Source organism: Vicugna pacos, chromosome 36 (assembly GCF_048564905.1).
Source record: "Vicugna pacos chromosome 36, VicPac4, whole genome shotgun sequence".
In the NCBI taxonomy this organism is placed as follows: Eukaryota; Metazoa; Chordata; class Mammalia; order Artiodactyla; family Camelidae; genus Vicugna; species Vicugna pacos.
This window is the reverse complement of record NC_133022.1, coordinates 5,560,300-5,572,378: the sequence shown is the minus strand read 5'-3', so window position 1 is coordinate 5,572,378 and position 12,079 is coordinate 5,560,300. Positions and strand designations below refer to the sequence as shown.

Below are 12,079 nucleotides of genomic sequence, written 5' to 3'. Positions count from 1 at the left end.
CATTGTTTGTTTCAACTAAACAATTCATACATCTGAAATCTACCAATAAATAATGAGGAGGTGAGTTTTAATGTTACAAAGACTTCCTCATTAAAAAATGTTTCACATCAAATTCCTTAAAGAGTGAGTGTCCCCCAGTGCATGAAAAGTTTTTTTTAAGGATTAATAACAGAAAAATGGGCAAACTCTAAATTACTAGGAGCCAATATCAATTAACCTAAACCAGAAAGAGGAACGTATTCCTAAATTTTACTACAAATTATATACTATCATAGTGTTATATATCACTATGTATTGTCTACTTCCATTCAGTTATATCTAGTGCCCACTAATGAGAGTGAATCAAATAATTTTTCATAATATTTACAAATTTCCTAGCCTGAAGTCAAGTAAAGCAGAAAGTTACTGTTTGTTCCCTAACAACAATGGTCCAATCTTGGAAGGGGTGATTCTCTTAATCGGCCATTGGGTTGACTCTATGACCCCCTTCTCTCCTTCATTGTAAATTCTGAAGTCAATTACATAGAGATCACAAGACAGAAGAAATCTATCATCTTGGCATTAATGCCCGGTAATAGGAAACTTCAAATTTTGAACCACTGGAAATGATTATACCTTCTATGAATCTAAATCAGTGGCCATTATTTCTATATTGTTCACAATTTCAACTGCTTTAGCATATGATTCAATACTTGATATAATTTTTTATTATGTACGGAAGGTATAAAAATGGATAAAGCAAGTATTATTCAGGAAAACTTTTAAATTTAATTCCTAGGATAAGGTTTAATTAAAATTATTATAGTTTCGAGCAATATTTTAAATTTTATAATGAGATAAAGGCCATAAAGACTATATACATAAAATTAAGTATATAAAGTCATCAGCCACTTTGTAAAACTTTGGGGATGCTCAATCCAACTGAATGCTATCACCTTGAATATTCCAATTTTTAAATCCTGAGTCAAGGATGAAGAAAAAGAAAAAAGAAAGAAATGAAAATGCAAAACCAAATAAAGCCATGCAAATCTCATCTTATATTGTGCGCCAAGTACAGTTTTGTCAACAGTGGGAGGTAACTCAGTCCACCTAGAAGCAATTGTGGTGGACGATGGAGGGGCCAGACTCTTCATACATACAAAAATGATCCACATCTGCTGGAAGATGGGCAGTGAGGCCAGGATGGAGCCGCCCAACCACACAGAGTACTTGCACTCAGGGGGGGTGATGATCTTGACCTTCACCGTGCTGGGAGCCAGGGCATTGATCTCCTTCTGCATCCTGTCGGTGAAGCCAGGATACATGGTGGTCCCACCACACAGCACTGTGTTGGAGCAGAGGTCCTTGCGGATGTCAATGTCACACTTCATGATGGAGTTGAAGGTAGTCTCGTGGATGTCACAGGCTACCACACCCAGGAAGGCAGGCTGGCAGAGAGCCTGGGGGCAGCAGAAGCACTCCCTGCCAATGGTGATGACCTGACCATCAGGCAGCTCGTAGCTCTTCTCCAGGGAGGAGCTGGAGGCGGCAGTGGCCATCTCCTGCTCCAAGTCCAGGGCAACGTACCAGAGCTTCTCCTTGATGTCATGCACAATTTCCCTCTGGGCCATGGTGCTGAAGCTGTAGCCACACTCTCTGAGGATCTTGATGAGGAAGTCCGTCAGGTCCCAGCCAGCCATGTGCAGACTCAGTATTGCATGGGTGAGGGCGTGCCCTTCATAGATGGGCACAGTGTGAGTGACCCCATCACCAGAGCTCACCACGATGCCAGTGGTGTGGCCAGAGGCGTACAGGGGCAACACGGCATCGATGGCCAAGTACATGGCTGGGGTGTTGAAGGCCTCGTACATGATCTGGGTCATCTTATCACGATTGGCCTTGGGGTTCAGGGGGGCCTCGGTCAGCAGGATGGGGTGCTCTTCGGGGGCCACACGCAGCTCAATGTAGAAGGTGTGGTGCCAAATGTTCTCCATGTCGTCCCAGTTGGTGATGATGCCATGCTCTATGGGGTACTTGAGGTTCAAGATGCTTCTCTTGTTCTGGGCCTTATCACCCACATAGAAGTCCTTCTGTTCCATGCCCACCAAGACGCTCTGGTACCAGGGGTGCCCCACGATGGATGGGAAGGTGGCATGGGGTACATCGTGACCTGCAAAGCCGGCCTTGCACATCCCAGAGCCATTGTCAACCACAAGCACAGCAACATCATCTTCCATGTTGAATTGGTATTGGTGGAGCCTGATGGCAAAGCTGGAGCAGTGAGGGGCCTTTACTGGTGGAGTGGATGTGGTCTCAGCTGTCAGCTTAAAGTTTCTCGATCTACTCATGAAAGAAGATATATAAGACACTCATAAGAAATAATATATATATAGTTTTAAATACTGAAATATGATTATAAAAAAGGAAATAAATAAATTTAATAGCCACAGAATTATTAGCTATTAAAAGCCATTTATATTTCAAAATCAGCTTAGTATTGACTGAAAACAACAATTTTAGCTTTTAGGGAACAATCGCTATTAATTTCTACTGTTCCTAAAATTACATTGGTTTGGTATATATCATGCTAATGTTTAAAACACTTTGTGTGAAACAGATATTTTATCAAAAAAAAACTGTCCTTAAAAGAAGTGATTGCTTCCATATTGAAATAAATTCATTTGAATAACAAATTCCAATGCAACATATATCTATGATGCCTAATAGTTATGAGGAGTGGATGTGGTTTACACTAATTTGACCACACCCCCTGCTTCTAGAATTCTCTGGAGTGGAAATGATCTAATCTTGCTTCACTGCAAATATACTGACATCATCAAAAAGGAGTTCTCTCAAGGTTCCTCATCAATTCCAAAAGTACCTAATTAGCTCCAATTTTTTCCTCCTTCATTCCTTTCACTGTATCCTTCCCTCTTCAAAGGTACCTCTAGATCTGTGGTCTTAATCTTTCCCCTTTTATATTCTTTTGATGGACGTTTCCCACCACTCCATTTTCCTCTCTGCTTCATGGCAGTATCTTACACCTGTCATTTCTACTTCAACTCTTTGCCTCCCTCTGGCTATAAACATGCTCAGAAAGAAAAAACAAAATCATGCTTTTCCTTAATGTGGTTGTATCTTGAAATCTCCCCTTGCTTTTCTTCTAAGATTTCTCTAAACACAAGCCTCCCCTCTTGCTACTCTGAGTGTGGTCTGATGACCAGCAAAAATGTGTCATCTTAAAACTTGTTAGAAATGCAGAATCTTGGCCCCGCTGCTCAGAAGCCCTTCCAGTCCCCCATAGTAGAACTAAAACATTGAAAAAACCACTGCAATTTCCATTGATGTTCACTAACTCAGAGAACGTGTCATTTTTGTGTGCTCCATCAATAGAAGTCAATTTGTTATAATATGTTGGCTCCTGTGGAGCACTTTCTACAGTCTCATGCCCACATATACACACGAGATTTTTTTTTATAATTAATCTTGTTTCCCAATTTCTGGCTCAGAAGATGATTTCTATAAAAATGAAACAAAATAAAACAACAACCCAACTTCAGAAAACATCCTACTCATACACTAGGTCATTCAAACAGTCAGTAAGAAAACAAATATTTACTGTATCTATCAAGTCATAGGCACCATCCTGGGAGAAACTGGCCTTGTAAATAAAAGACAGATTGTGCTCTAGGGTCAGAGGCAGAGACACACAAAAAAAATCAGCATAGAAAGTGTCATTCAATGTCTCTACATCTCAAGTAAATGGATACAGAATATGGGCACTAAGGAGACAAGACTGTTGCATCTGCATAGTTCTGGGAATGCTAAGAAGACCAGGATGTGTCTTAAAAGACAGACACAGTGCATAGTGGGATATGAAGGAGATTCAAGAAAGGGCAGCCTGAGCAAAATGATGAGGAGTGAAACAGAATGAGACACATGGAAAACTTGAACCCAGTTACTGGGAATGGAATAGAGAGGTCAAAGTTGCTTGATTAACTAGAAGACATCACTTTATTAACTGAAAGTAAAGATGTCCAAAAAGAAGAAAGAAGCAAGAAGAAGGAAGAAGAAGAAAAGGAAGAAGAAGAAGAAGAAGAAGAAGAAGAAGAAGAAGAAGAAGAAGAAGAAGAAGAAGAAGAAGAAGAAGAAGAAGAAGAAGAAGAAGAAGAAGAAGAAGAAGAAGAAGAAGAAGAAGAAGAAGAAGAAGAAGAAGAAGAAGAAGAAGAAGAAGAAGAAGGAGAAGGAGAAGGAGAAGGAGAAGGAGAAGGAGAAGGAGAAGGAAAAGGAGAAGGGGAAAAAGGAAGAAACAAGAAGGAGAAGAAAGAGAAGGAGGAGAAGGAGAAAGAAAGAAAGAAAGAAAGAAAGAAAGAAAGAAAGAAAGAAAGAAAGAAAGAGAAAAACAAAGAAAGGAAGAAAGAAAGAAAAAGAAAAACAAAGAAAGGAAGAAAGAAAGAAAGGAAGAAAGAATAAAATTAACTTCTACTGGATACTCTCTCTATACAATACCTGGTAAAAATGTGTAACGGAAAATAATTTGAATAAAGGAAGTTAGAGACACTTGTTTCATTAGGTGATTCTGGAAAATTAACAGAAGTGTCCTATGCAGTAATATGACACGTAGGATACAATGATGTTCTTAATTACATACTAAAGAAAACATTTGGCTGGGAAAATACAAAAGTGAGAATTTAATGACATAGCATTCCTCAATTTATGTTTAACATAAATTCATACTAACAAAACTAAAATGAAATACCTAAATAGAAAATCATATGATCAAAAAACTCAGGTTGCAAATGACATCAGTCACTATTCTAAAGCAAGATGAATTCTGCTACACATTGTTCTTTGTGACACCCAGTCAGAATAATTGTCTTTCTAACTAACTGATGATGTGTTCATTCTAAGTTAATCCTATTAATTTAACCTTTCTGACTGTTGCTACTCTAGAGGAACACTAAGATTTCGTTTTTTAAAGAGAATATAAACGATTGTAACTTTCCAGTTTATCAACTGAATGAATGTATATATGTCTGTCTTTACTAAAGATTCTACCATTTGCCCTTTGTTTTCACTTACAGGAAGAAAAAGTGAGGCCACATTGTGAAACAGCAAAAACTGTTAATAAATTCTAATTTACATATTAGAAAACTGAATGTAAAAACTTATAGCAGTATCTGAACTTAAACATATCATATAAACTATATAAAAATTAGCCCCTTCCTCCTCAGCCCTTTGTGTTCCCACTCTTTAAAATAATCCGCCTTGACTTCTTCGAAAGATTACCTGTGAAGTCATTCTCTAAAACTCATTTCAAACATTTACAGGTTCCAAGATTTTTGTTTCCATCACAGTGTCTACCAGGTCGTCTGTAGTTACTTTATTGCTCCAATACTCCTCTGAACACTCTGAACATGACTCCACAGAGAACCATGTAGCTACTGAATCAATTGCATTTTTAAGGAAACATGCTGGGGAGAATGATGCCATACTGCCTGCAATCTGCATAATCTATCCAACTACAGCCACGCCCAACCTCATCAGGTTTACAGACGTTCCAATGGGAATATGATTATTTACATGTGCATTTAAAGAAAAAATATTTTTAAGTAACTTATAAATTCTAATTTTAAAATCTCAATCCCATTCTTAAGAGATTATTCCATGAAATGAAATAGATTGTAAATTAACATAGACTGTCTTTAAAATCTGGAAATACTTATTAAAATATACTATAAAACAGGAATTGTAAACTCAAATGCTTCCAGAGGCAAAGTAGGTGACACATGTAAGTGAAGGTCCCAGGTGAGGACAGCAAACTGGAGAACACTTGCCCCACTTAAAAGGGGTAACTTCTGTAGGGAAGACCACACAGTAGCCTGTGCTCCAGGGGGATGAAATTTGATTATTTGAAGAAGTCGAAAATGCAGATTTTTGCATGAGTCTCCTAAATTTTAAATGTTGACTCAATCTGTGGAAGCAACCTGAACATATCCAGGACCCGAGCTTAGCCTGCAGCCCAATTGTGTTTTTATATTTGTTGTGCTTCCAAGGTTGGGTATATAGCAAATATTTGGATGTAAACCATTCCTTTCTTTAGTATCATATATCTAAAGAAAAAAACTGGGCTCGAACATGTCATAAAAATTGCTACTAAGACTCAAAAATACCCACTTTGAGAATCTTTCCAATGCCTACTTAAACTACAACCTGTATCTCAATATCCCTTATTGTTAGTCAAATGGATAATTAGTTAATAAGGCAGCTGAAAGTAAATTATTAAAATAATTCCAATCTGTTAGTAACTTTGACGGTTTTGATGTTTATAATTGCCATCTTCCATGGTACCTTCATATACATTGAAATACTACTCAGTCATAAGATGAGTGAATTAATGCCTTTTGCAGCAACACGGATGGACCTAGAGATTATTATACTGAGTGAGGTAAGTTCAAAAGAGAAAGACAGATCCCTTGGGATATCACTTAAAGTGTGGAATCGAAAGTATGTTATCAACAAACTTGTTAACAACAGAGAAACCTGCTAACAGATACAGAAAACAAACTGAAGGTTACCAAGGGGAAAGGGGTTGGATGAGCGGTAAATTAGAAGTTTGGGATTAGAAAATACAAACTACCATATATATAATAGATAAACAACAAGGTCCTACTGTATAGGGTACAGATCAGTGTTCAATATCCTGTAATAAATCAAAGTGGAAAACAGAGCAAAAACTTATATATATATATATACTTTAATATATATATATCTGAATCACATTGCTGTAAACCAGAAACTAACACAACACTGTAAATCAACTATATTGCAATTAAAAAGAACTGTCATTTTGATTACACCAGTGCTCAGTGACTCTAACAGATATATTGCAAGATTCCATCACATATCTTTAACAAAAAGAAAGTTAATGAATTACTATTACTGAAATCAGGGAAAACGTGTTGATATAATGACGTGGATGGTAGCAAAATTTGCAAAATACTTAAAGGGCTCTGCTTATTAAATCACTCACCGTAAGCACATCTCTAAGACTGAGTGCCAATCAGTGATCAGTGGTTGGAAAGAAAATAGAGTTATTCTTCAAGATAACAGGTATTGCCAATAATACTCCTTTTAACTTCTCAATCACAGAAGAAGGCCTGGATAAAATCAGGTTTGTATGGTTGGAAAGGAGAGCCTGGAAATAAGTAGCATGTATTACACTCCCACTTTCTAAAGATGCCATAATTTTGAGACCTGTGGATTTACACTCATTACACTTACCCATTCAATAGTTCTCAACCAAGGGTTGTATCAAAATCTCAAGGAAATCTTTCTAAATATACATATCCAGGCCTTACTAGGTTTATTCAATCAAAATCTTCAAGGGAGGGACCAGGCTTGTAAATTTGTTCTAAATTCTCCCAGATGATTGTGGTTCACCAGCACAACTTCAGCTGAGAACTAGTGAAGGACGTAATAAATCACTTAAGTTTCATCTCTAAGCAACGTAGCTGGGTTCTCCTCTCATTGGAGGATTTGCGCAAAGAAAAGTGTAATAATTAAAAGCCACTTAACAAAACTGCATTTCCTTGTCCTGAGTAAACAGCGATAGAACAGGAACTAGTAAATTCACAATGCAACTTGATTTCACTATGTGTGAATTCCTCACTTCCCATCAAGACATCCTAGATTTGAGAGCCAAGTGTAGATATTTATCTAAGTGGCTGCTTCTGCTGCAATAGGACATTATCTCAGTTAATTATTGCTTCTGCTCTCTTATTTCCCACTTAATCACCACCTGTTAATGCCCACTGTGATTCCCTCAGAGTCCTCATAAAACTGATCTCTCAAAAACTTACACTTCACTCTCTTCCCCAAAGTGACAATGATTACCCCCGACAACTGAAGAGCAGCTTGCCTAAATACAGAAACAAAAAGAAAACAAAATCAAGCCCAAAAACCTCTTCTTGTTAATTCCCAAATGCCCAGTTTCCAAACTGGCCTGAGAATTTCAAATGCACCCTCCACAGCCTGTTTCCTTTTTCCCTCTTAAGACTTGGGCAATGAGAGAGAAATCATTTTTATACAATTCATAATTTTTTTATAAAACAGAAACTTATCCACATCAGCCAGATTTTGATTATATTGTCAAGTGTTTTTGTTTCCTTTGAGTGTTAAGACAAAGCTTATTTCCAACACAAGTTGTGTTTTCCTCTGTTTTTACATCAATCAGAAAAACTTGAGTGGGGAAAAATATTTGAAAAAAAACTTTGCCTGCAACAAATGCAATGTTTTCACAATTATCTACCATAAATATATAAAAGAAAGCTGTACCTTCTGATGCTGCTTTTAGCAATAACATTATTTAAAGTAAAAACTTAGACAATTAAGTTCCTTTCTAGTATTTTCACTCAGGGAATGGCCAAGCCTCCAATACATAAAATTGCACCTACTGTGCCAGTGGAAGGAGTTCCTGGCGGGGCTGCAGCAGCAGGAGGTGATGGATGTTCCAGAGCTAAAGTAGGAGGATTCATCTTACCATCATCTGCTTCCCATATATAGCCACTGCCCCACTAAGGTGCTACAGCTGGCTGAGCCTTGATGCCCCCAAGGTGTACGTGGCGGCCAGCTGGCCATCAGCATGGTCACTACCCTCAGTGCTTCATCTTCTGTGGGCTCTGAAAGTACCACCCACCCCCTGGCACTTCCCAGTTGGGAGGCACACCTTCCAGGGTAGAAGAAGGGCTGGGAGAGAGAGCTCTGTCCTTTCTGTGGGTACCACCCTTCTCTAGCCCCTGGCCTTGGCTTTGGAGTCGTATCCATGGTAACAGAACCTGAAGTGTTATTTTTCATTATATGTACTTTTAGATATAAAGCACCTGTAGCTAAAACAAGAACCTGTATTTCAAATATTTTGTAAATAAATCTAGTGGAGCTATACCCTGTTTCTCACTTCAATATTGGCATTGTAGGAAAGCAGCTTTGCTGCAAATGTAATATTTGCAGGTAAGGCAGTGTAGTGGAGAGTGGCGTTGCCATGGACGTCCATGAGGTTTGGGTCAGCACATTTTAGCAGAATCGTCACACACTCTGCTTCTTTGCTCTACATGGCCTGTCTGTATCATGCCAAGAAACAGACTGTAAGTGCTAGGAATTCCAAGTCAACATTCCTCAAGGCCCATCAGTTTATTATAATTAAAACAGATCAAATCATTTCTATTCTAAGTCATTACATGGAATCCATCTTGCATGGATGGATGGCTGCCACACACCACCAGCGCTGCCCTGTTCTCACCATCATGGAGGCTCAGCTGGCATATCTTCTCTATCAGGAGAGTCTCCACTCATGAATGGCCAAATCGAGGGCAGCCCTACAAATGTGAAAGTACTTTTTAGGAAACTAGTGTGTACTGTTTCAAACAAACCATTACTCGTGTAATTGGAAACACTCCATAGCATGAAATTCCTACCCCTTTCAAATAAATACTTAGTTTTCCAGTGTAGAAACTACGATATTTATGAGCATTTATTGCTCACATTAACGGAAGAATAACCTGTTTAAATATAAATAGCATGACCATGACATTCAGCTCAACTTGATTCTGACTTTTACTTTAACTGTCACTTCTTAGCTGTCACTTAGCATTTCAGTGCCTCACTTTCCTTATCTACAAAACAGGGCTGAACTCAAAGTTATCTCACAGGACAACACTGCAATGCTTCAATGAAAATTTATGCAAATTGTTTAGAAGAGTTTCTTGCAAAATAACAGCCCAATTATTGTTAGATAATACAATTATGGCTCTTACTACTATTTAACAAGTATAATATTTCAATTAAGTAAAATGATAGAATACCTATTTTGCCAATTTAAGGATTGGAGAGAACACCATACTTCAATCATTCTAATATACTCATTTTCTCAACTTTTAACATCTCTGACACGGGAAGGCAATTTAAAATTCATAACATCTTACAATCATGATTGGTAGGATTTGTTTGTTTGTTTGTTTCTCATTTATCCTGTTGGTCAAATTATTGCAATATCTTTTTGTATCCAGTTGCATTTTTATTGCTGTCGAAGTATACTTGATGAAAAAAATTATTAGAGAGATTACAGGTGTGCAATATGGTGATTCACAATTTTTGAAAATTACAGTCCATTTATAGTTATTATATAATATGAGCTATATTACTCATGTTGTACCATATATCCTGGTACCTTATTTAAATTTTAATCTTTTATACCTGTTAGTCCTCTCCCCTTTCCATCTTTCCACTGTTAACCACTAGTTGGTTCTCAGTATGTGTGAGTTGGCAGCATTTTTTAAAGAATTTCTTATTGGGGTGTAAAATAATGGGTATCATACAATCCATGTTGCCTTACAGTATGTGCAATAGTGACCTATATCATAGTCAGTTATTGTCAAATGGGTGGCATTTAAATAACTTTTAATTCTTAAAAACTTTATAGGTAATATTGCAAATCAAATAGACTTCAGCTTGAAAAATCATAAAAAGCTTTACAGGGAAGGAGAACTAAAATAACAAAACAAGAATTTTTGAAAATGTAATTCTTACTTTAATTCTCAAGAGACTTGAATCAAGAAAATTCAGCGTTCAATGGAATCAGGCTGCTCCTTTTTTTCAATATTTAGATTTATACATTGTATGAAAGCAGAATGTCCAATGATGAATATTAATATTTAATTCTATTTTAAATGTTCAAAAGGGTAGGCAAAGGTTATCTTTTACAATTTCCAACTTTCAGACATATTTTTGTTTGGAAGAAGGGAGGAAAAGCTTAAACTGAAATTAAGTCTTAAGACTTCAGTTTTAAAATTCTCTTCATGCTCAGAGTGGTCAATATGGAGTTTTTAAAGTTCAAGATGTTCTGAGAGATGATGGGTCCTGTGTAGAATAGATCTACCACAAGGTATTCAGGTAACAGATGATGAATAAATGGATTGAAAGAATGAATAAATACATTGCAGGGTTAAGTCATTTTACAGAAATCTTTTACCAAGAAGATTTATACTTTTGTAATAGTATTAAACAAATTACATTTGCTATTTTTTATTTTATTTTCATAAGGATACACCTAAAATTTATAAACTTTAGCAACAGTAATAATCATTTACATATACTATAATTTTATTCCATAAGAATGTAAAGTAAAATGATTAATATATACTCATTTACATTTGATACATAATAAAGCTTCATGTAATCCAAAACATGAGGATACAATTAAATATAACCCTAGTAAAATTTATAAGCAGAAATAAAAATATTCCCTTCGTTTTTTCTTTTTCTATTTTTTCCTTTTTTTTCCTCTTTACTTCTGAAGAGGCTAAAAGTTTTCCAAAGTTATCAATCATCAAACAAATTAAAGAAAATGACACAGTGAGAAGTTATTATTATCACTGTGCAAAACTCCTATCCTTGACCTTTCCCAGTATTTCATTAAATGTAAATATTTTATAGAATTTTTGTACATGTTCATTGAAGAAATCACACATTTTTTAAAAGGAAAATCTTCACATATAATGCAAATGTCCGGAAATAAATTTTTATCACATTTGTGTATTTAATTTTGGCTGAGACCATAGTCTTCTTATTTTTGTATATAATAAAATTGATCTTTCCTTTGTTTCAGTGATCTTCCAAAGGACATCTTTGCAGGTCATCATGCATCTATTATCTATGCCACCTTCAATGGTAAAATATTCCTCCATACTGAATGCACTGCAATTGATTTATGAAATCCTTTATGTGAGTTTGTTTTTATATATATTGCTATTTTAAGTAGCCGTGAGAAAAACAAATTGTATGTTATACACCTTTAATAAATGTTTAATTATTTGTCTCCTATCAGTATAAAGAACATTCATGTGTAAAGGAAATGTACAATTCTAATGTGGTACTAATCAGTAAATTGCCTCTTTGAAAACTCAAAAGCAACTTAAACTTGAATCAGCAGTATAAACACCACTGCTTTTCATATTCATACACACCCGTGTAAGTACCACTGTTCTGCACCTCCCCAAATTTTGTGAAGGGAAAATGGTATTTCAATTCTCCTTTAAATTCTTTA

At 36.3% G+C, this 12,079-nt stretch overlaps 1 pseudogene; it reads right to left on the bottom strand.

Annotated features, from left to right (window-relative positions):
* Positions 1-1,020: 1,020 nt before the first annotated feature.
* Positions 1,021-2,216, bottom strand: LOC140691700 (actin, cytoplasmic 1 pseudogene; annotated as a pseudogene).
* Between the last annotated feature and the right edge of the window lie 9,863 nt (positions 2,217-12,079).